The following is a 23,609-nucleotide window of genomic DNA, read 5'->3' as shown; positions in this document are numbered from 1 at the left end:
TCTTGGACTGGGTGATGGTCATATGGATGTATTTGGAAAAAAATCATCAAGTGGTGTATACACCTAAAACTGTGCTTTTGATTGAATGTGAGTTATATTTCCATAAAATATTGTTCAAAAAAATGACGGATACACATACACAGACACCAACCGAAGCCTCCACCCTAGACTCAGGGCATACAGAGAGCATGTATATTTTTTAAAAGCTCCCCATTATTCATTCCTAGTATTACTGTAAGCTTCCAAATATTCTGTTAGGAATTGGAATTAGAGTAAGGATAAGAACAAATACACAAATAATATACATGATTTTAACTTTGTTAGAATGTCCCTAAGACTTTTCCTAAAAGAGCCTGCTCAGTTTCCAGTTTGCTTTGATTGGTGAACTTGTTTTGTTTTGCTTTCAAGTGATTTCAGTGTTTCTGAAGGTATAAAATTAATAAATTAGTCTGAGGAATATATTGAAGGGGGAGGAATCATGAAGGCTCACGGATTCTGCCTGTATTTATAGTTTGAATCAGGCTTAGAAAAAGTTGAAGTATTTTGGAGGCAATCTAATACTGACAAGTTCCTAAAACTACAGAGTTTTAAAGTCAATCTGTAGTGATGTGTTTGGGACCCCGGCCATCAACCATCCTGTACCCTCTGACGCATATGAAGGAGGTGAGTGTGAGGTAGACTTAGGAATTTTCTTTTTCAATGTTTCTGAAAGTAGCTTGTGACTAGCTTTTACATATTTATTTAGAGAATGAAAGGCTTTCTTCACTTCACATTGGACATCCTATTTAAAAAAATATAACTTGGGGCGCCTGGGTGGCTCAGTGGGTTAAGGCCTCTGCCTTCGGCTCAGGTCATGATCTCAGGGTCCTGAGATCAAGCCCTGCATTGGGCTCTCTGCTCAGCAGGGAGCCTGCTCCCCCCCTCTCTCTGCCTGCCTCTCTGCCTACTTGTGATCTCTCTGTCAAATAAATAAAATCTTAAAAAAAAATAAAATATAACTTGTAGCATTGCTCTTCTGTGCTCTAAAGACAGAGAAGTGGCTGGTCAGATGTATTTCATACAGGCTTTTAAATTGATAATGTGTGTGGTTTTTTTAAATCTAGAAGTAAAATTATTTAAATTAAAATGAGGCCATAGACAGTGCTAAATATTAGTGTGTCTGTGTGTTTTTGTTTTGGCCATGGATCACTCAGCAACATTCCCAACATTCATTTTGATTCCAAAGGCGGCGTGAAAACAGTCCTCTCCCCAAGACATCCTGGCTTTATCACTGAGCTTCCTCCATCCGCATACCATTGGCCTGGAGGAGTAGACGTTCATTCAAGTTCAGACCCGGGAAAGACCTCAGAGATGAAGTAATTCAACCAAACTCTGACCTCCATGTCACACTCCACTTAAAAAATAAACTTAGGCCTAGGGGTGAAGTGGCTTGTTCAGGGTCACGTGGCTGGTCAGAGGCAGAACCAGAATCGTATGTCTACATGCAACCTTTGCTCTTCTAACACCCCAACTGTCTCTGCAAGCTGTGCTCAAGAGTTAGGCATCGCAGAGCGACAATACACAAAGGTCACATCTTTTCCTCGTAGGCCCCAAGAGGCCTCGCATCTGTGTTCCTTTGCGAGCCTGCAGGTATTTCCTCATTGATAATTTTCATCCTATTTTGGTCAAATTTTGAAGAATTTAAGAGCTTGCATTTTGGGGCCAGACTGGGGTCTATTACCATATTTCACAAACTGTGGGACCCTTGGTAAGACGGGTGATTTCTTCAGTCTTCACTTTTCTCATCTAGGAAATGGGATAATAATACAGGTGCACATAAAAAGTGCTTTCCATGCTTCCCGGAGCACAGCAAAGTGTTCGGCGACTTTCTTTGGAAATCCAGCAAGTCCATACTGAAGCTATCCAGCTATATATCCTTGCAAGTTTGAGAAACTGGTGTTTAATTCTCTCCAGCCTTTTCTTTCCATCCCTGTGGGGCCTTCTGGACTTTATTGTTGTGGAGGTTGGCAGGTACTCCGTTGGAGAAGTCAGTCACCACCAACTGGTACATGACGGGCACAACATGTTTTGTTTCTTGGTTCCAGTTCTCTTCTGCAAGAGATCCGGATTTTTGCATGAGTGGTGGGACACTTAAGTCTTTCGGGACATCTTCTGTGACAACGACTTCAAGGCCCTTTTTCAACCTAGGAACGGTTGAAAGAACTGGGTTGTGAGTCTCGGTTAGGTAACAGACCCCTAAGAACCTATTTTGGGCAACGCGAAGGCCCACGGAGAGATAGAAAATACTAGGAAAATGATTTTTGCAGCTCGAGAAAGCCAAGGCTTTCAGGGGCTGGGATACTCCTCAATCATCCCTTCGGTCACTGGCAGGGCAGGGCAGGGCAGGTCCTGGACCCAGGTTCCTTCGCCAGGCTGGGTGCTTTTTCCATCAAGCCGCGGCGTCGCGCGAACTCCACCTCCGAAAGCGCTAAGGAAGTTGCCTTCCAGCGCCCACCCGGGCAGGGTGGGGCGAGGCTGTGGCGCGGAAAGAACCGGGGAAACGACCTCTTCCAGCTCCCAGCACACAGAAACTGCTTTTGCGATCGCGGGCGCTGGGAGAGAGATCGGGGGAGTTAAGACCCCAGATGCAGGACGCAGAGACTCCTGGTGTCCCGGAGGGACAACCCTGGGGCTGCCTGCTCGGGGAGGCCACCTTTCTCCTGGGCTGTCTCCCCTCTGTGCAGTGGCTGCTTTGGGACGTCCGGCTGGGAGGGTTTCCCCCAAAAGAGACGCACAGTCCTCACTCTCGGCCGGAGCGGGCGGGTTGCGGCCTCTGCCCCGCGCCTGCGGTTTTCGAAGGTCGAAGTGGGATTTTTCCTTCCCGCCCCCGTCCCTGCCCCCGCCGGCAGCGGCGCTAGGTCGTGCCGGCTGTGGTCGCTTTTCCCTCTCCACTCCCACGTCTCTGACTCCAGGGAGTTTCACTCGTCCTCCCTCCTCAGCCCTCACCTTTAAACATTTCCCAAAGCCGCCGCACCAAAAGTGCGCGACTTCTCCCGGGCCTGCACAGGGAGCTCCTGCCGCCCGGCATTCCGCGGATTCCAGCGCTGTGACGTCCCCAAGGCCGGCGCGCCTCCAGCCCCAGAGCTCGGGCTCCAAGTTTCGGCGCTCCCCCGCGCGGACGCCCCCACCCCCAACGCCCCCAGCCCCGGGCCCGCCGCCCCGCCGGCCCGCCGTCCGGCCGCGCGCCTCCCGGGCGCATTCCTCCCCGCCCCCGGCCGCGCGCCCCGCGCTCCCTCCGCCTCCGGCCCCCCGCGCCGCCGCCCGGCCCGGGGGGTGGGGGAGCCGCGGCCGCCGGCGCCTGCTCCGTCCCCTCCCATCGCACGGCCCCTTCCTCCCTCCTCTCCCGGCCGCTCGCATTTCCTGCCGCCCGGCCTCTCGCGGCCCCGGAAAGTTCTGCCCAACTTTTTCTCCCCCGAGCGAGCGGGCGCAGTCCGGGGGCAGGTTGCCGCGCTCCTCCTCGCTCCGCCGCCGGCCCTCCCGGCTCCGGTCCTCGCGGAGCCGCAGACACCCAGCGGCCGCGGGCGGCCCCTCCCCTCCCACCTCACCCATCCTCCCGGGCCTCCCGGCCCCGGCCCCCCTCCTGCGGGACAACCCGGTGCTTAGGTGGTTCTCCTTTTCTCCTTGTCGGTGCGCCGGGATCGCAGCGGAAACCTCCCTCCCCTTTCGCCTCCTCCGGCTCCTTCCCTCCGCCCCTCCTCCGCCAGCCACTGGAATCAATTCCTTAGGGAATTGGGGCGCCGCGGCGGAGGACAGCCTTTCCGCGCGGGGCTCCAGGGCACCGACGGGGCCATGTAAGCAGGTAAGCGCCGTCTGCGGCGGGGGGAGTCGGGCCGGAGGTGGGGGGCCGTCTCGGCGCTCCGGGCGCCCGGCCGAGGACTGGGGCCAACGCTGGCAGCGCCAGCTTGCGATCGGCGGCCCGGGACGCTGGCAGAGCAGCTGGGGCGCGAGGCGGCCGGGCCGCAGGCGTTTTCCGTCCCGGTAGGAGCTGCCCGACGTGAGGCTCACGTCCTGTCTGGGTAGTGACGGCGGAAGGTGAGCGCTGTCCGAAGAGTTGGCGGTGAAACTCACCCCCTCGCCCCCTCCTGCGTGCCCTCCTGCTCTTTGGGAACCGCGCGAGGGCCTGGAAAGGGCAGTGGAGATACCCAAGCGGTGAGGGCAGACGAGGAGAGGAGGACGACGTTGCCCTTGTTTCCCCGGGAGAGGACCGCTGCTCCCCGACACCCCTCTTCCCACTGCCTCCTGGAGGGGGGCGCGGGCAGGATCTTGGGAAGGAGGGAAGTTTTAATGCCCTCCCACTAGGCCCCAGCCGTGCCACCAAACTTCTGGCCTTCTTGGCCCTCCTTGGGTGGTCGGGCTGGCTCATTGGGAAAATCTGTGGCCACATAATTTCAGAACGGATCTCCACCTCAAACTTTCAAAGTTCTGAGTATTAACAAGTTCTGAGGGTGTTGTTAATAAGCCTTTCCTTTCTCCCTGGCGTGACCTTGAGTCTCGGTTTTGAATACTTGTTAAGTGGGTTTTGTGCCTTTTTGAGGGAATAGGGAGGTAGCGTGCCCGTACCTAGCATTGCCTTCCCCTTCCTTCAGCTCCTGTCACCCCCAGCCCCACCTACGGTTCAAGGAGATTGTGGGGTTTGCGCTTCGTCTGTCCAGGAACTGGCTGTTGCAGCCTCTTTGTGAAGGTGAGAAATCTCTAGAATGCTCGCCGCATATACGGTTACAGGGTTTCCACCAGTGTGTTAATTTCTTAAACTGGATTGGTTCACCCATTCATTCAACAAACCTGGTATTGAGCTTCTACTCTGTGCTAGGAAAACAGGATACAAAGCTACTCAAACAAGCTCTAACTGTAGCCTCCCGGAGGAAACCCACAGGCTGATCACGAATTACAGCCTAGTAAGGGAAAAGTGCTGGGAGAAGCAGGGAAGGCTGGTTCAGGAGAGGAGGGGTAAGGTGTGCCCTAGGTTTATAGGGTTAAGGGAGTACTTACCTGCAGGAGTGATTAGGAGAGTGCATTCCAGATACAAGAAGCACCTGGTGCAAAATGAGAGTCATTAAAAAAAAAACTCAAAAAGCTAGCTGTTTGACCCAGCTATCTGGGGTATGATAGCTAGCTAGCTAGCTAGAGATCAGAAATTAAACTAGAAGCATATTGCCCACTTATGGGAGCCAGGTGTTTCCAGAGGAGCACAGGTCTCTTTGGACACACCTCCACGCCCGATGCTGTTTCTATAAGCAGCAGTTGTGTGACCGTCTAAATTTTAATTGGCACTAATTGGCCCATGCCTGTTTTCATTCGAATGACTCTTGATTCCCTTTTAAAGAGGCACTTGACAGCAGTGGGTGATAATGCAACCGTTGGGAACCTTGCATCAAAGTCGCTTATCTTTTGGCGATGGGGTTAAAAGCTGATGCCGTGGAAAGGACAGCCTTAGTGACTGGGAGCTGTGCAGCTTTTCTGTTTAATCTAAGTGGGTGGCCACGATGTGCGGAACAAGTCCACGGCCGGGTCAGTGGGTTTGTTATCATTTTCTCTATGTTTAATCGTCGTTACTGCTTTTGTAGGTTGTCAGGATTACTTTTCCTTCCGCTGAAACTTGACAGTAGGAGAAGCTCTTCTAGCGGGTCCTTGTAGGCTGATGGTCCAGGACTCAGTGGATCCTGGCTAGAAAGTTTCCTTATCACGCGGAAGCTTCCCGAACGGGGGTGGCCTTTCAAGGGTGCCTCTTCACTGGGCTGAAGTGCAGTTGTAGTCGTCACAGTGGCCAGGTCCTGGCTGAGGTGGCAGAGGTCCAGCCTCGGTGAGCCTCAGGTCAGCACATCGGAGCAGAAAGAGTACAATTTGGGGTGTTTGTCTAAGCCCCTCCACAAACACCTTCTCTTATCTCAAGAACAGCCCCTTGACACGAGTTTTATTGGAGGTATGGGCCTTGCTTGAGAGGCTGAAGGGAAGCTCGTTCTTGCTAATCCCCCTGCTTGCCCAGCTTCCGTCATTGGCTTTAAAGACCGTTATTATTCACACTTTAGTTCCTCAGGTTTGTGCAGACTGTGTGGGCTGGACAGCTGTCATGGAAAGAGAACAGTTAGATTATCTTAATATGGAAGAACCTAAAGAATTCAGAGAAAAATCAGAATTTTTTGGAGAATTCACATTTGTCCTGAATGGATGGGCCAGGGGTCAAGAATTATGAGGATCTCCTCTCCCCACCCCCACCCAGTGCCCTCCCTCCTTATTAAGCCCTTCTGTTTTTTCGCTCCAGGGAAGCAAACATAAACCCTTTGATTGTGCGATGTAGCCCACCTGGGTTCCATATGCTTGTTTTTTTTCACCTGCTATGCTGCATTTGAACTTCTTCATTTCGTCACCAAGGGTCATGGGGAATTTGAACTCATTCTAAGCCTCAGCGCTGTGCTGTGCCCTTTGTTAGAGATAAGGTCAGGGAAAGAGATAAGATGAAATACTTAATTAGCCAATTAAATCACTACTGCTTGGGCCCATTCAGAAAACGAGGGAAAACAAGTTTTGGTAAAGAGGACCTGAAAACAAATGTTTGAAACAGGACTTTGTGATCTCCCCTTACGGATTGAATTTACCCTGCCTTGTCTGAGCCCCATGGAGGTTCTGCAGGTTTCCTGTCGTTCTGCTGGAGCAGCGGACCCAGCTTCAGGAGCTTGAAATGTAGCTTGGTTTGAATTCCAGCTTCGCTTTTTCGCTGGGTAATGTTGGACAGACTTTGCAGGCCGTTGGAGTCTCAGTTCTTTCGTCTGCGAGGTGGGGCCCAGGAGCATCTAACTTGCCAGGCTATCTGCGGAGAAGTCACTGTAACGCTCTGCCTTACCCTCCCAACAGGGTGCCTTGCACGGAGTCGGTGTTGGGCCAAGAATGGCTGTTTATATGTTGGAGGAGTTATATGTGGCTGTGAATGTGCTCTTTGTGCGGGTCATTTTTTTTTTCCAGCAGCCTGAATTCACATGCATGCCAACATACACATAAAGCTTTGTCTTTGACTTTTTTTTTTTTTTTTTTTTTTTTTTTTTTGGTCTGTTGGCTCCAAGCAAAAGTGTTGCCTGGCAGTTTTCATGTGGCCCCTCTATAGGACAAGATGGAGAATTGCATCCTTGGACAGTAGGGAAGCTCTGGGGGAGGAAAAGCCACTTAGAGATGGGCAGAGAAAAGGATCCTTTGGGGGCGCTTGGGTGGCTCAGTGGGTTAAAGCCTCTGCCTTCGGCTCAGGTCATGGTCTCGGGGTCCTGGGATCGAGCCCCGCGTCGGGTTGTCTGCTCGGCGGGGAGCCTGCTTCCCTTCCTGCCTCTCTGCCTATTTGTGATCTGTCTGTCAAATGAATAAATAAAATCTTAAAAAAAAAAAAAAGGATCCTTTGGCTTGTACACCGCTTACTATAACAAGGGTTGGGTGTTAATATAAAGATCCTTGTATTTCTAACGTTGTGATCCAGTTAAAGAATGTCGAGAACAAATCTGCCTGCTTTTAGCCTGGATGCAGAAGCTAGCCGATCTTCACAAAGGAGTGTCTGTGCAGCCTTGATTTCTTTCCTTCTTTGAAGCCCAAATAGAGAGTCAACTGCAACACTTCTGGTGTAATACCAGCCTGGGGTCTCTTGAACTTTAATGTTGCCTTTCATCTGAGAAGCCCAAAGTATTTGACAAACATTAACTCATTGATCTTCATATCAACCTCCCAACAGGAGGGATTGTTAGAAGAAAGGAACAGCTTGGAAAAACTGTCAGCAGAGCACGCTGGTAGTCTGTAAGATGTGTGTTTTTTTTTTTTTTTTAAAGATTTTATTTATTTATTTATTTGACAGAGAGAGAGAGATCATAAGTAAGCAGAGAGGCAGGCAGAGAGAGAGGAGGAAGCAGGCTCCCCACTGAGCAGAGAACCCGAAGTGGGGCTCGATCCCAGGACCCTGAGATCATGACCTGAGCTGAAGGCAGAGGCCTTAACCCACTGAGCCACCCAGGCGCCCCATGTAAGATGTGTTCTTGAAGCAGAATGGGTCCTTACACTTGAGAATCCTCAATGTGGATTGCAAATAGGCCAGGAGGTCATGAGAGGGGGTACCCCTTAGAGAGGTCAGGGGGAGAAAGCCTAGGAAAAATGCAGATCTGGCTGTGATTTTTGCACTAGGAGGGAGAGGAAGCCTGTGTCCCCCAGACCAGCTATGCCTTTGCCGAATATTATGTGCACACTGATGATGAAAATAATCTCTGAATTATTTATAATTCTGAATGGGAGGATATGAGGCAATGCTTGTAGATGAGGACTGAGAGTAGCTGGGGATAAAGGGTAATAGTGACTCCTCGTGGGCTGCGGCGGGTTATACGTCTTAGTTGAACTATAAATGGCAATTAACATTGTTTTAGTTTCCTTTCTCTCTTGCTTGGTTCTGTATTGCTTGGCTTGGTTTTGTTCTGCTCTCCCATCAAGCTAGACTTGTTTCGTGGTCCTTGCTACTGGAAAAAAAACCCATTGTGTCCATTCTTAGATCAATTTCGTGTATAAAGTTTTATACGTGGGTGGTTTGGCTTAGTTCCTGAGGGGACTAAATAAGGCTCGGTTCAAGGCTTTCGTCCTGAGCCTGGTCATTTAGCTTGACCCAGGGACCTGTCGTTTATCCAGAGATCCCTAGGCGGCCATCCCCACAAATGCTTGATGTTGGGACGTGTCTGCTGAGAAAATGAGAAAGAGGTAGGCTGGTGGTGTGCTGTCCTCTGACGAGCAGAACATCTTCTTCGCATTTGTGATGTTGGAAATTTCGGTACCGAACCACATTCCTAAATTAGGAAGCTCTGCTGTGTGGCCCACCGACTTGATCTAATTTGCCTTATAGATTATAGCTCACAGGGAAAACTCCCTCTGTGGTGAAAATTAGCAAAAGTTCCCAATGCTTTATCCTTTATCTACCCTCTGCTTACACTTAATGTCCTCAAGTCTTTGGAAATCCATTTCCTGGGAATTCTTTTTTTTTTTTTTTCCCCTATACTCCTTTGCATTCATAATGGAGGCAGTAGCTAAGGCAGTGGATCTGAAACTCTCGTGGGCGCCAGAATCACCTAGTGGGCTTGGTAATACACAGGGTGCTATTCTCCATGCCCACTCCAGTTTCAGAGTTGGTAGGTTTGGTGTGGGGTTTGGGAATTGGCATTTCTAAGAGGCTCCCAGGTGAGGCTAATGGTCCTGGTTCTTGACCAACTAAATGCATTTTGAGAATCACAGAGCTCAGGAGTCCACCCGCCTCTGTCCTCAGGCTGCTGTGGTTGCCACTTAAGGCTTTTACTACACTGGCTTGAATGATTCTGTTCCTGAGTGCAGCCCTCGCCAGGCCCGTGAGAGCATGACCCACGTTTCCATTTCAGTGGATTTTCTCAGTTATCGTCACCTATCTGGCTCCTCCACTTGGTTCCAAACAGTTTGATGTATCTGGTATTTCTTTCTGTCTGGGTCCCTAAATTTCATCTCAAACTGAGCTCCCTAATTTCTTGCCACAAAGTGAGCTGTTTCCATATTTTCTGTCTGAGTCTGTGACCCTGCCATCTGGTGACTTAGCTGCCAAGGCCAGGCACTTGGGGTTCTCAACAGGTCACTCTGAGCACCCCTCAGCTTCGACCTACAAACACCGACCAGGAAGCCTGCCAGTCTCTAGACCCGTCTCTTCGGTTTGCTCCCTTCCCTCCGTCCTTACTGCCTGTGGATAGTTCAAGAGCCTCCCAGCCTGCCTATCAGATATTCCTCATCTACTCTTTCCTCTCTGTTTTTTTTTTTTTAAACCATTTTTAATATTATTTAAATTCTTTTGATGCATACTACCTGCATGATAAAGCTTCTTTTCCCCTGACTCCTTTCCCATTACCTGCTGCTCCTTCTCTCCATGCTAGTGCCCTAACACTTGGTGGCAATGAATTCTCTGCTTTGTTCTACTCCCACCCAGACTGACCTCCCCCCTTGGCTACCTGCTCAGCCCCTGCGCATTCAGCCGAAGCTCCACCTTCCCTGACATTCCTTCCCACCAGCAGTTAGGCATTCCTGCTTTTATAGTCCCAAAGCACTTTGCGTGTACATGTTAGTGAGCCGTGTCTCATCTTATTCTATGTTTATCTCTCTGTCTCCTCTACTACGTTAAAAGCCTCTCTACCAGTAGTCACATCTACTTGGTTCAGAATTAGAATTTCCACCCTGTACGGATGTTGGATGGCAGTACCCATGGTTATATATGTTGCCGCTGACTCTGCCCCAGTGTTCATAGCACTTGAAATGGTTCTATCAAATTTTTCAATGATCCTATGAAGTAGGTACAATTACTATTTCTATTTTTCAGAGAATGGACTGGAGTTTTTATTACTTAGTCTCTAATAGGTTCATTGCTCTGGGAAAATTCCATCATGTTCATGACTGTGATTTTAAAAATTAAACAGGTATCCATGCTACTTATTATACACCTCTTAGTTGTTCGCTTAAGGAGAGAGATCACATCCCTAAGCTGTTTTCTGAAGTCACCGATGCTCTTTTCTTAATGTTACTTTGCTTTACTTGGAAACTTTAAAAAATGTGATAATTTTTTCCCCTCATTTTTCAGACCTAGGGAACCTTGCAGATTAAGGGAGTGTACCTATCACAGAAGGATTAAGAAGGAGGAACATTTGGAAGACAAGGCATAAAACAAAGTAGTTTTTGCAGGGTTAGATACATTGATCAGAATATGCTTAACTTTCTTTCTATGGATTTTGTACCTTATAGTAAAGAGGAAGAGGCAGAATTACTCATTATTCAACCTCTGGGTTACTTTTTTTTAAAAAAGATTTTATTTATTTATTTTTTTGAGAGCGAGAGCGTGCACAAGCAGGGGGAGCAGCAGAGGGAGAGGGAAAGCAGACTCTCCTTCCGCTGAGCGGGAAGCTTGTTGGGGGGGGCTTCATCTCAGGACCCTGAGATCATGACCTGAGCGGAAGGCAGAGGCTTAACTGGCTGAGCCACCGAGGCACCCCTGGGTTACTAGTTTTTAAAGTGAAAGAAAGACGCTCCGTGACACTGTGTCCCAGCCGATTGGTCAGCCTGCCCTTAACCAAGACAGCCTGTCCTGCATATAGGACTATAATAAGCAGTAAAGATATCATTGATGTTATCCCCCAAAATCACAAGATTGGCTATTGCCATTATTTTAGTTCCCAAGTAAAAGGGATTATGGCAGATTTCATGGTCACGAAAGTGAATTTATTATGAATTACGTGTACACTCTATACATACTTCATCTTGATATTTAAGGTTTTCTGCAAATAATCCCCCAAATGGCCCTCTGATTTCTTCAGATTTATGTTCCCCAGGGTTCTGCCAAGCTGCAGCTGTTTCCTGAACAGGCCCGATAATTTTTTCCACCTCTGGTTGTGCTGTTCCCCTGTCCAGGAATCCTCCCACTCAGCCTTGCCTTCAAAACTGTCCCTTGAGACCCACCTTAAATCCCGTTGCTCTGGGCAGCCTTCCCTGGCGTCACTCCCTGATGGGGTCCTCCTGCCCCTTGGCTCCTGGCCCTTACCGGCTTGTGCTTTGTGTCCTGGCTGACCTGCCTCATTGCCTTCACTGGTGTCTGCCGGGGCCTGCCACCCACCCCACTTCTGTCCACACCCTGCCTCAGGCTCCGGGCAGACTGTCGCTTCTCTTCTGTTGCTGGTCACCTGGGATGGTTCATTCAGGTCCGCCTCCTCCTTGCCCCAGGAGCGCCCTGCGAGGCCGAGGCTGACCCTGCTCTCTTCATTGTGACAGTCCTTCAGTGATGACAGTGCTCTCGACACCTTTTTGTCACTTGTTCCACTGCTGCCTGTCTGGAGGCCAGTCTGCCCCCCACGTACGGAGTCCTGTTTTAAACACGTCTGATATTTTCTCTTTCCTGGTTGAGGTCTGTCCTGCCACCGTATATTGTTTGGAGATGCCTCTGTCTGTAGGAAAACTATAAGCACATGACAGAAGGATAAATACCAAATGCAGGGGGTGGGTGGGGGAAGGGAGAGGTGAGGGCTGAGATGTGATGTGGTTTTATTGCCTTTTCTCCCAAGCTGGGTGGTGGAAACATGTATATTTACTATATTCTCCTGTACTCTAAAATACCTAATTTAGGGGTAGCTGGGTGGCTCAGTGGGTTAAGCATCTGCCTTCGGCTCAGGTCATGATCTCAGGGTCCTGGGATCCAGTCCCACATTGGGCTTCCTGCTCACTGGGGATCCCTCTGCCCCTCTCTCCCACTTATGCTCTCTCTCTTGAACAAATAAATAAGATCTTTGAAAAAATAAAATAAAATACCTAATACAAAAAACACACACAAACTTGCCCAAGTTTAAACGCAGACTCCCTAGTGGAACATTCAAGACTCGCACACTCTTGTTCCCACCTAGCCTGACTAGTAGCCTCTGCCTCTCTGGGTTCCCCGTCACTCTTCTGCAAGCCTGTCTCACAGTTGAGATCTTGGGTGCTGACTCCCGCTGTTACTGTTACTTTTCCCTTAAATTCTTTTCTCACACTTGGCCCCATAACCCTCTGCGCCTCTGTTTTTTAACGTCTAGTGTGATTTTTATGTCTTTGTAGATGTTTCGTGTGACCTGTCCTTGTGACCCTTAAGAGAATTTATTGTCACTTGATCTGCTTTCCTGCCCTCCTTCGCCCATTCTTTGCAGATATGCATCACGCCGTGTTCCATTCACCTGTTCCTCTGCCTCCTGGAAGTGGTGAGCTGTTCTTGGGTGTGTTTTGTGATTTATTTATCTTTGGGGTCCTGGCACCCGCTGCAGAGTAACAGGTTGGGGGAACTGTTGAACACTAGAGGTAAGATTCATGTTTTTAATTGAAGGTATGCCTGTCCTTGCCCGACCCTCCCCACCCCGCCCGAAAAAAAACCTTCAAGGCAAATTGAAGGGACTATCTCTTGGGCTCGATATCTGGAACGTAGGCTGTAAACGGAATGGATTTACACGTGGATTTCCTAACTCAAACCCAGTTGTTTAAACAAGAAATAATTTCTTCCGCTTTTCCCATGTGCCTGCTGGTGGTGGGTGATGGTTTGCTCCCTTTGGTTTGTTTCCGTGTGTTAGAGCCCCCCCCCCACCCCCGCCGCCCCTCCCGCATCACTGTGGAGCGTGGTGGTGGTGTCGCAGGGGGCATGGGGCGAGCTTTTGGAAGGCGAGCTGGGCTGTGAAGTGGTCCCACTTGTTGCCATCAACACTTCCTTGCTCCAGGACGGAGAAGTGACACGTCCATTTAGAGAAGAGGCAGTGCTTTATTTCTGCGGCAGACGTGTCCCACTGCGGAGCTGTAATAACCCTAATGAAGGAGGATTATGCTGTATTGGGTTTATGAAGGGTGTACAGGCTGTTACCAGGGTCAGCGGTGACAGCTCCAGCCAGCAATTAGGTTTCATTAAAGACTCCAGCAGGCAATTAGCATTCACTTCTGCCCATGAAATCCTGCGATCGGTTAAGCATATTCTTTTTCATTGTACGTTTTGTAAAACGTGCTTTTGGTGATAAAGGTACACGTTTGTTTGTTCTTTAGACCTGCACGAGTCTCCAAATTATCATTTGAAAAATGGGGCTGACTTTTAGACTCGTGTTTAAATCTGTGAGTGACCCGAACATTCTGGGTAGATTGTCCTATTTTAGAATCTGTACATTTTAAAATTTATAAATTCTTTTATTCAAAGGCGAGGTATTTGTCATGGAATATGATATAATGATGTGATTTTAGGAGGGAAAAATGTGCGACTGATATGAAACGAATTAAAACTTGAAAATAATGAGATGACACCTACGGATCTTAATAATATTCTTTAGAAAATTATTGTTTTGCTTAAGAGGCATCTAAAAATAAAGGCTGCAAAGGATGAATTGTGCTGCGCCTCTGCTGAGCAGCTGTTTGGTTGTTTTGAAAATGAGGCTTATTTTCCAAGGGCTAGGTTAGGTACAAGTGTGTATTTCATGTGCCTTCATCCTGATGAAAGCATTTAGGCATTTTAGCTTAGCTGAGAATATGAAGTGATGTTTACACTAAGTTATTCAAAGGAATTTCCCCCCTCCTCCCTTCTTCCCCCGCCGGTCCTTTCTCTTCCCTTCTTTTCTCCCTCCCTTTATAATAAATTGTCTGCATTTGGGGCTTCTGATGGCTTAATTACTATATATGTATTCAAGATTGATATTTATCAGGGATGATAAAAGGGAGAAATGCCCAGCGCACAGCACATCAGGCCAGAAACTCAGAGCAAAGATCTGTAAAGAGTGTCTGTTTTCCTGGGATAATTAGACTCTCTCCCTATCATGTGATTCTCAGTTCATATTATTATTTTTCTCATTTGTAGACTGGTAAAATGGGAATAATGGCTGAGCATAGCAGTTTGAAATCTGCACGCGAGTGTTTTAAAGACTCCACGAAGTCTTGCAGTAAACAGAAGTGTGTCAAGCTGAATTCATTTCAGTAGGACCTGTTTTTTAAATTTGCTTTTATGGGACACATGTAATCGCAAGGGACAGCGGTAGTAAATGGACTACTTTCTAGAAAAAGTTTGGTTTAGAAAGTCCCTGGAATAGAGGCATCATGTTTGTTGTCCTTAAGCAACCCCACACAAATTAGAGGGTATAGTGACTTGGAGTATTAAGATGGGTAAATATTAAAAACCTTCATTTGCAGACTAGACTCACTTTTTTTTTTTTTAATTAATTGGATTTTTCTTGGAGGGGTGGGGAGCACATAAGAGCAGTTTAAAGGGCACCTGGGTGGCTCAGTTGGTTTAACGTTTGCCTTGAGGTTGTGGTGCCGCGGTCCTGGGATCCAGTGAGACCCATGTTGGACTCCCTGCTCAGCAGGGAGTCTGCTTCCCCTCTGCCCTCTCCCCCTGCTGGTGCCCTCTCTCTCTCTCTCTCACTTGCTCATGTGCTCTCAAATAAATAAATTAATTAATAAAATATTAATAACATATTCAAAAAATAAGAGCAAGTTTAAAGCAAAATATTAGGAACCTTCACAAAACTAACTTTCAGGGAAGGTTTTAGGAATCGTAAACATTTCCTCTAGTTTTATGTATTTATACAGTGAAGAGTAATATTCAGATTATGTTTGTGGCCCTGCAGGAACCTCATTCTTCAAAGAAAGATTTAGGCACATTCAGTGGTCCCGTCTCATTGAGGCCAGAAGCTGTGGTTAATATGGGCACTCATAAAAACCTTGGTTCTCCAAATTCTGGCGGTCAGCCGCCCTCCCCTCCTCCCCCTTGCTTAGGGCACCACCAAGAAGAAAGCAGGCAGGCTAACGAGGTATCAAGCCATTGAGGGCTTTAGAAATGTCACTGCAACTATTTTATTAATAGCTGCCACTGTGTAAGTTGTTTTGTGTAACTGGGCATTTTTGAGACGGGCATTGTGACTATAACATGAACCGCTTTCCCTCCACTTGTGGCCCCTTTATTACCTCAAGCTAATTTGCTCTGCATCCCCTCCGTCAATGTTTCCTACCCTCATCTCTGACCTTTCACAAAGCAGAGCTTTATGTATGGAAACTCCTTTCCCTCTACAACCTTTAAACTCATAATGATCTTATGAAAGAGAGGTTATTTTTATCCATAGCTTATCCCCGGGAAGTAAGAGAGTTGAAGAGGTTATTGATGAAAAGTCTTTTTGCAGCTCGTCAGTGGAGGAAGTGGGATTTGAACCCATTCCCTCTGACCCCACAGCTCAAGTGCTCAATGCGGCGACGACATGAGGCCCAGAGGTCTGCGTCTGTCGGTTGTGCCGCGTCTATGCTTCCTCCCTTCCTCCTCCTTTCTTTCCTTTCGTCCATCCATCGATTTCTTTAATAAGTGACTTTTGATATTTTTGAAGGGGGGAGGATGTCTTTCTGTGGTCATAATCTTCAAAGTAACCAGCAACTAATGATGGAGCTTCTGGCCACCTATGACCATTTGCTATTTGAAATGTGCCCCACCTGAGTTCAGACATGCTGTAGGTATCAAATACGGATCCGACTTTGCAGACTTAGTACAAAAAATAGAAGACTGTAAAAAAAAAAAATGCAATATCTTTAAATTGATTACATGTTGAAATAATGTTTAGGATATATCGAGTTGAATAAAATCTACTATTAAAATTAATTTCTTCTATTTTGCTTTTTAACGTGACCACTAGAAAATGAAAAGTTACCTATGTGGCTGGCTTTTGTGGTCCACATCACATTTCTTCAGGGCAGTACCGTTACAGATGGGGGCCCTGGTTCGGAGGGACGCCTCCGGTGTTGGAGACCAGTGCACAGAGATGGGAGTTATTAGCATTAGCTATCGTTGATGGTGAGAAGCCAGCATGACACCTCAGATGACCACCAGACAGAGACTAATATTAGCTGGCATTTATTTACTACTTAGGGTGTGCAAATACTTTGTCAAGCACTTTAAGTGGATTATCGTTTTGATCCTTACAACAACTCTGAAGTAAGTACAGACTTATTTTGTAGATGAGAAAACCAGGGCTTAGAAAGGCTAAGGCACAAGATCCTACAACTAGTAAATACTCGTTTACTGGGTAACACCGTTGGCATGCAAATACTGGTAAATGATGAGCTGAGTGTCGACTCTGGGCATGAATCCAGAGCACATGCTTGTAACCACTCTGCATCACTGCCTCCCAAAGGCAGAAGAGAAAACATTACCTAGAAGGGAGCCAGAGCAGTGTTTTATTTATTGAGTGTCTATGGCCGGGGGTGGGGGCGTATTCTCCTTCCCGGCACTGGCCAATGTCCTCTCTGTTAGGGGCTGTAGTACAACCATTGGTGTTTCTGAGAATGGCCTCAAGTTAGCAAGAAATGATGAGATTATGGTTGATAGAATATACTTCATTTACTAGTCCAAGGTTGCCTTCGTTAGGAGGATATTGATCAGAAATTGATTTTAGAAACTTTAGGGGCACCTGGGTGGCTCAGTCGGTTGACTGTCCAACTCTTGATTTCTGCTCAGGTCATGATCTCAGGGTCTTGAGATGGAGCCCCGTGTCAGGCTCTGCACGGAGTATGGAGCCTGCTGGAGATTCTCTGTCTGTGGGCGCCTCTGCCCCTGCCTGCTCTCACTCGCTCGCTCGCTCACTCTCTCTCTCAAAAAAAAAAAAAAAAAAAACCCCCCAAAAAAAAGCAAAAGAACAAAAAACCAACAACAACCCAATACTTAAAGCTCACTTAAGATTCTTTTTTAACTGAGCATCAGTAATGTATTTCATAGCAAGTACAGGTTTTGTAAACACAAGCATTGAATCTTTCTCCCTTCAAAATAACTACAATTTCAAAAACATGGTAAAAGTCTACCCACAAGTTTATTTCCAGCTATTCAAAAATTTTTTTCATATTTTTCTAGTCTTTGGTCTTAAGTAGATATATTTTTATAGTTGTAGTACATAAAACTACATATATGTGTGTATATATATACACATATATATATGCTTTTTCATACTTATTGTTAATAATTGATATTTAGTATATCTATAGGTAATTGATATACTGTAATACCTTTATTATTTTTTATTACTGAAAATACATAGTTACATTTCTAGCTATCCCATGGAAGATGATAGTGAGGGTTTCACATTAATAGCTTATTTTTGTTGAATTTATTTTAAGATAAATGTCTGAGATTGCTTGTCATGATGAACATTTTTGGTGATGCTTGAATCATACAAATGGAATTTCAAACCTAGCTCATGAAGACTCCTAGAAAGGTAACACAACTTTTTTTTCAGATTCGGATAGTCTTTTAGATCTTGCTTTTTTTTTTTTTTTTTTTTTTTAGTATATGTGCTGCCGAAGCGAGCACTTGCTTTGTTTTTTTGTTCTTTTGTTTTGTTTTGTTTTGTCTTTGCACCATATTGATGCCTAGGGCATAGATTATCCCAACAAGTAAGTCTTGCTTTTGTCTCTGTGGTTTTTCTTTTCTTATAGTTCCTTTTGTTATAGTCTGACAAAAGGATTTGATGAGCCCTAAATTGATACATTCAAAGACTGAATAATAACCTTAAACTGGGTTCACTTTTGGCGTGAGTGTTCACTGATCCTTACATCATTTAATGCAGAAAAAAGCAAGTTGGAATTATTGCTGTTATAAATATGATATATATGGAATTACTGAAAATATGTTTACATAAGGGTAGTATTTGAACGAGAATTAAAGATACATATATGTACATGCTTCATTGATAAATAATTGTAAACTGTTACATCATTCTACTTGAATTTCTGGTACTTGTTGGTCTGTCTTATTTTGTTCAGATGTCCTCAGTAACTGCTTCTTATTCTTCTACTTTTTAACAAGCTTTTTTTCAAATATGTTTTCCTAGAACTTGCCACATTTTGATGACTATTGGATTTTCCTAGTTCTTGCTATGGTAACAAAAAGGGTTCCAACCTCGTAGTGGCTTAAAGCAGCAAACATTTGTTCCTTGTCCACGTTATGTGAGAGCTGTGGATGTACCACAGCTCTTGGTGGCTTGACTGGGCGTGGTGCTGCTCTACTGTCTTCTCACTCAGAAACCCGGGCTAAAGGACAGCCTCCAGCTGGGACATGCTGTTCTCACGGCTAAGCACAGGAATATGGTGAGAAGCATGTGGTCCCATTTAAAGCCGCCACATGGAGGTGGCAGGTATGTTGTCCCTTCATATCCAGCTTGCCAAAGTGTATTATCACATGGCCAAGCCAAACACCCAACGGGTCAGGGACCTACAGTCATCCCATGGGGCTGCTCGGCATGTCACTGGGATGTGGAGGGGTCCATTACCGAAAGGAAGCAAATGGTTGGGATAAGTCATCCCGTCTTTTATGCCATCATTCACTTCACTGTTCCCTTATGGTTTGGTATTTGGATTGTTTCCGGTTTTAACAGTCATAAATCGCATTGTTACAAACATTGCTGAACAAATTACATTTATTTACTTGGAGATTATTTTCTTGGGATGTAGTTTCCAAAGTAGGCTCTCTGAGTCAGAGAGCATGAATTGCTTGTGGATCTTGTTACATGTGGCCAGATTGCTCTCTAGAAAGACTATCAGTGTATAGTGCCATCAGGAATATTGAAGTATACAATTTTCCTTATGTTCTTCTCGTGCTGGGTTTTGAAGTTTGCATTTTTTTGGTTTTATCATTGTGTACGGTTTGATTTTTGCAATTACTAATGGTATTTTAAAACCTTTAAGAACAAATGCTATTCATCTATTTAGTTGGAGAAAACAATAAAACAATCTATAATTTTTTCTCCCGGTTTCTGAAAGCCATTCTATAAAAAAAAAAGTGCTCATTTTCATGCTCTCTTTGTTTCCTTGGTCTCCTATGTTTCTGAGTGGACTCTATCTTAAATACATCTTTATCCTTATGTTAAAATAGTGACAAAGAAAAAAGAAAACATGTATTTGATTTGAGGTTTTATAACTTTGAATCAAGTCGTAGTAGTATTTACTATGGAGCTGGGGAAATGGCTGAACCTACTTGAATTACTCAATTTTGTTTCATGTTTTAAAGTCTTAGGAGAGAGGATTTATTTATTATCTTGTTGCCTAACACTGGATAGTTTTCATTTCCGTGGTTTCCAGATTCCGCTGTTACCGTATGGTTTATATAGAAGAAATACCAATTGAAACCCAAGAACCAGCCTTTCCTACAGTTTTTCCCCTCAAACTGTAAACTAAAACTTTTTATTACCAACTGTATCTTCTCACTTGGCTTACAGTGTTATGTTGCCTGCTGGGTACACTTGCCTTTGCCTTCTGCTTAGAAATAGTGGTGTGTAGACCTACCCATAAACATCCTTGGTTTTATTTCTTCACGCAAGACTCCGAGATCTCACAACAAACACAAGAAGACTTGCAGGGCAGATAAGAGAAAGCCTTAGGCCACTCAATCCTGGGTCCATAGACACACAGAGAGAGTGTTGGGATGGGAAGTGGTGCTGGGGTTTGGGAATGATAACTGGGTTTTGCAGCTACCTCTGGAGTGCACATGCCTCCCACCTCATTTAGCAGAGGAATGTCAAAAATCCTCTGAACTAAGGAACCCATTCTCTGTTTTTAGACACAGCCTGGTAAAGCTTGTAAGAACTATTACAGCTCAGTGGGAAGCAAGTCCAAGTGTGGGAGAAGCAAGATGATGTGTGAACCAGACATCCCTGTGTGAAGCAGAGTTTAATTGACGGTACTCGTTGCTGGCTACAGACTGTTAAAAGTACACAAGCATTTAGGATGTTAATAGTGGGAACATTAAGACTCAGGCTAGTGCTGAAGACACAGGAATTGGAATAGATTTGCCGTCAAAGTCTTTGGGTTTTTGTTTCTGAAGTGATTTCTTACTTCGGTTGAAGGGCCTTCTGTGTAAGTCTTCTGGGAATTCTTGGCAAATTTCTTTGGAAGATGAGAATTCATTGGTTTATGAAGTTTTGATTTTGTAATAGGCAAATCGTTTGGGAAAACTGGATTCTGAGGCTCAAAGTTAGAGAGAATTTATGTTAATACAGAAGAAACCAGGTAATTACAGAGACAAAATCGGTGCAAACAGGATGCTGGTTTGTACCGAATCATTATATATCTAGATTGAATTTATGAGGGTTACTTGTTCTTTATGACATTTATGAAAGGGTTACTGAGCTCTTCTTGAAGGTTGTCCTGTGCATGGTAATTTTTTTTTTTTTTTAAGATTTTGTTTATTTCTGCAAGAGTGCATTCACACAGGAGCTGTGTCGGCGGGAGGGGCAGAGTGAGAGGGAGAAGCAGGGAGCCTGATGCCCGACTGGATCCCAGGACTCTGGGATCATGACCTGAGCCGAAGGCAGACACTTCACTGACTGAGCCACCCAGGGCTCCATGGTAGATGTTTTCTTGAGCTGCTTATAGTTTTAAAGACAAAAGAAGCGCTTGTACCTACTCTGTGTTCTACTTCACTGAATTCTGTGTTTGGGAGAGTTGAGGCTAAGGGTGTAAAATAATATTATATATGTATATGGCTTTTAGGTCTGTTTGATGACCCCCCCCTGACCCATGGGACCCTGTCCAGTGTTGCCCCATGTCAGTTAGTGTTACCCTGTCCACCCCCCAGTACTTTCTTCCTCCTCTTCCATTTTACTTTTCTCCAAGCCTGAATGTGGCCTACCAGTGGAATCCACTTAGGGGGTGCTATGGGCTGAATATGTCCTTCCTGCCCCCCAACCCTCAATTCCTGTGTGGCTTTTGGGAGGTGATTAGGTCATGAGGGTAGGGCTCTCGTGAATGACATTAGTGCTCTTACGAAAGAGACCTCATAGAGCTCCCTGGTCCCTTCTGCCCTCTGAGGATACAGCGAGAAGTTTGTGATCTGGAAGAGGACCCCCACCAGACCATGCTGCTACCCTGATCTCAGACTTCCAGCCACCAGATCTGTGAGCGATACATTTCTATTGTTCATACACTCCCCAGTGTGTGGTGTTGTGTTGTGTCTGCCCCAATGGACTAAGACACGTTGCTTAACCTGGTGGGTTACTGTCAGCCAAAAGGTTGTAGCTCTTTACCTAAGGAGGCCTCTGACTGCCAACCGGTTTTAACACACCTGCATCCATCTGACTCCGTCTTTAACCAGTACTAATGTTCAGAGCTTTTTTAGACCTGGGACACATTTGTCGTTCTTATAATCTGTTGTTTACCATATAGTAACTAGTGTACATTTGCTGGTATCTGGGAGTTGTTTGTGGGTGTTTGTACATAAGCAGGGCAGTGGCAAAATGCAAGGTGCTTTCCCTCGTTTCTCCTTGCTGTGGATCCCCAAGGAAGGTGTAGGCAGTGTACTCTGATTGGCTTGTGTGCTCAGTCGTCGAGTCCAAGTGCATTTCTTGCATAGCCATCTTGTGAGTGACCCATCGTCATCTCTTCTTCTTTGCTATTTTGAGGACTTTGGTCTCACAAACGCATGCTTTGCTGGTGATGAGGTGTCTCTCTGCGCCATATGGGTTAGTACCGTAGTTCTTGACTTTTATGCCTGCGGATATCAGACTGAAGCCCATTCTTTGGAAACACCTGTACTGTACTTTGGTTTTTAAAATTGTCTCAAGGATCTTGACACTAATTATCCTACCACTAAAGCATAACCACTGTGTTGAATATTCTTTCTTAACTTTCTGTTAACTATATTCCTATAATCATGGTGTATGTATACAATAATATTCAAGTGGAATAATGTATTGAGAATACTTCTTATTCTGCCCTTTTCCTCCACGTGTCTTTATGTATACTTTTCTTGTTTCTACACAGTCTTTCTCTATATATAAACTGAACAGATGTATAGTTAACTCACTGAATTAATACTATGTTATATTGGCAATTTTCTCTTACTTATCTGGAGTATTTTGAGGGCTTTGGTTATTATAAAATGCTATTAACATCTTTGTCATGTAGCGTCTTCTTTCATCTTCTGAACTGTTCCTTTGGGTTGAATTCCCAGGAGAAAGAGTAATGCATCACAGAAAATAATGTACACATCTTTATATTTTTTGTTGGCAAAATCATCTAAGAATTGCCCAATCTGCTACCAGATTTTATAATTTATGTGGTTCATATTTAGTCATTGCTTTATTTTATGGATTAATATTAAGTATTACTAGCATATTATTGACTGGATTTAAGTGTTTCATTCCACTATCTGTCCTCAGTAGGTGCTCAGTAAATTAAGTTCTTGAGCTTTAGGGAGAAGCGCTTATCAGTGTTAGCATATCCAATATTGTAACCATTCATCTTTATGTGTACTTTATTGATTTTTAAATGTCGTTTACAGGGCTTTTTCTGGAGGGAGAAAGCTATGAAGAGAGAAAAATTTAAAAACCACTAGATAGCATTTGGTTTGAAAGTTGCAAGCTCTGCTTAATTGCTTTTCCCATCTATCTTTTAGCTTTCTCTCCTTAACTGTTGTGTTTGGTTAGCCCATCTCAGCATGCATTTCTGTGTTGCTATAAAATCAATCCATCTTTACAGTACGTGACTATTCAGAATCATGGACATACCTGCGGGAAGGGAATATTATTTCGTGGATAGGCGTGTGTGGCAATGAGAAGGAACACTAAGAAAGAAGAGTTAAAAATGGAATTAATGTTGAAAGGACATCCCGAGCAGGCAACAGAAGTCTCCGTGCATGCACAGGCTAGCCTTATCTGATTACAATAGGTAGAGTGATTTAATTCCCTTTTTTCAGAATTTTTGACTTTTAAATCGATTTGCCCAGACATTCGACCTTTTGGGTTGAGAATGAGCTGAGTCTCCTTGACCATTAGGCTTCTCAGTATAATTACTCAGTTGGCATTGGTCACTCCTGATTGAACCCATAAAATCAAGTTCCTTAATGGGCAAAAAAGCAAAAGGCCAGACCTGATATGTAGACAGAAGCCACTGTTTGCACCCAGACAGAAATCTCCAGATGTCCTGAAAATCTATTCCGGTTCTTATGTCTTGACTGAAGCTTTCCTCTGCGGATGGCAGGGGCTTTCCTGCTGTCCTCTTGGATAAAGTGCACCATTGTGCCTTCCCCATTCACATCTCCTGCTCTC

At 45.4% G+C, this 23,609-nt stretch overlaps 1 protein-coding gene across 2 annotated transcripts in view; it reads left to right on the top strand.

The window, feature by feature from the left end:
* The first annotated feature begins 3,645 nt into the window (after positions 1-3,645).
* Positions 3,646-23,609, top strand: part of LOC111150673 (protein tyrosine phosphatase, non-receptor type 14) — a 169,257-nt gene continuing 149,293 nt past the window's right edge. The window contains exon 1 of one of the 2 annotated variants that reach the window (XM_022508202.1): positions 3,646-3,838. The gene's annotated coding sequence lies outside the window, so the exon portion shown is untranslated. Of the gene's footprint in view, positions 3,839-4,675; positions 4,721-23,609 lie in introns of those variants that run through there. The other variant, XM_022508203.1, reaches the window with a different exon arrangement.

Source organism: Enhydra lutris, unplaced genomic scaffold, assembly GCF_002288905.1.
Source record: "Enhydra lutris kenyoni isolate GAN:26980312 unplaced genomic scaffold, ASM228890v2 scaffoldscaffold24, whole genome shotgun sequence".
Classification (NCBI taxonomy): Eukaryota; Metazoa; Chordata; class Mammalia; order Carnivora; family Mustelidae; genus Enhydra; species Enhydra lutris.
Note: the sequence above shows the minus strand (reverse complement) of the source record. Positions and strands in the feature narration are given on the sequence as shown.